Raw genomic sequence first — 1,193 nt, forward strand, 5'->3', positions numbered from 1 at the left:
AGAGCGACAAAGTGAAACTCTGTCTTCAAAAGGAGAGAGAGAGCCGGGCAGGTTGACCTAGTCAGAGGAGTATTGTAGTGTCAGACCGCTGAGCTTGCTGCCGCTCTCTGTGTCGTGACCTGCGACCGCAGACTCAACTTCCTTTGGCTGGGCCCGCGCGCCCCAGGCACGACAGGAGGGGGAGCCACCTCCGCCGCAGCTGGACAACTCAGCCCTGAAAGTCTCCGTCTAGAGCAAGGTGCTGCGGAGCGACGCGGCCTGGGAGGACAAGCTTGACTTTTTAGATGTGATCTACTGGTTCAGACAGATCATTGCTGGGGTCCTGGGTGTCATTTAGGGGAGTTTTCTTGGGAATAGCAGGATTCTGCCTAATTAACGTAGGAGAGCTGTGCTTCTACTTCAGCAACTTCCTGCAGATCAATGAGGAAGAACATGGCTGCACAAGGGAGCTCCCGAAGGAGGGATTTATGACATCTTTTGCCTTGTTCGTGGTCATTTGCATCATCTTTTACCCTGCCATTCCCTGAACGTAGAAACATGATTGTTGGGGAACTCCACCCGCTGGGAACCTAAAAGACCTGTGTTTCCTGGACCACTAATCAGTGTGTAGATAGTGGTCTCTAAAAATAGCCTGGTGTTGTAGCTGGTGCCTGTAGTCCCAGCTACATGGGAGGCTGAGGCAAGAGAATCACTTGACCACAAGAGTTTGAGGTGGGGTGCCTACAGCTCACTGGCTAGGATGCTGGCCACATACACTGGGGCTGGTGGGTTTGAACCCAGTTGGGCCTGCTAAACAATGACAACTTTAGCAAAAAAAAAAAAAAAAAAGCCAGGCATTGTGGCAGGGGCCTGTAGTCCCAGCTACTTGGGAGGCTGAGGTAAGAGACTCGCTTGAGCCCAGGAGTTGGAGGTTGCTGTGAGCTGTGATGCCATGGTACTCTACCAACGGCAACATAATGAGATTCTGTCTCAATAAAAAAAAAAAAAGAAAAAGAAAAAAGACAACAACTGATGGTGTTTGTTGCGAATAATAAAACTCAAACTTTCAAAAACCTTAGAACTGGCTCAGTGCCTGTGGCTCAAACAGCTAAGGCGCCAGCCACATACACCTGAGCTGGGGGGTTCGAATCCAGCCCAGCCCATCAAACAACAATGATGGCTGCAACCAAAAAATACCCCGCGTTTGTGGCAGG

General features: G+C 50.5%; 1 protein-coding gene and 1 pseudogene across 1 annotated transcript in view; both read left to right on the forward strand.

Moving 5' to 3' along the window:
• The window catches only part of LOC105886641, a 15,096-nt pseudogene extending 14,569 nt beyond the window's left edge, over positions 1 to 527 (forward strand).
• The window catches only part of B4GALNT2 (beta-1,4-N-acetyl-galactosaminyltransferase 2), a gene marked incomplete at its 3' end in the record, with an annotated part of 52,818 nt that overhangs the window by 15,026 nt on the left and 36,599 nt on the right, over positions 1 to 1,193 (forward strand).

This window comes from Otolemur garnettii, unplaced genomic scaffold (genome assembly GCF_000181295.1).
Source record: "Otolemur garnettii isolate 467f Iridium unplaced genomic scaffold, OtoGar3 scaffold00018, whole genome shotgun sequence".
In the NCBI taxonomy this organism is placed as follows: Eukaryota; Metazoa; Chordata; class Mammalia; order Primates; family Galagidae; genus Otolemur; species Otolemur garnettii.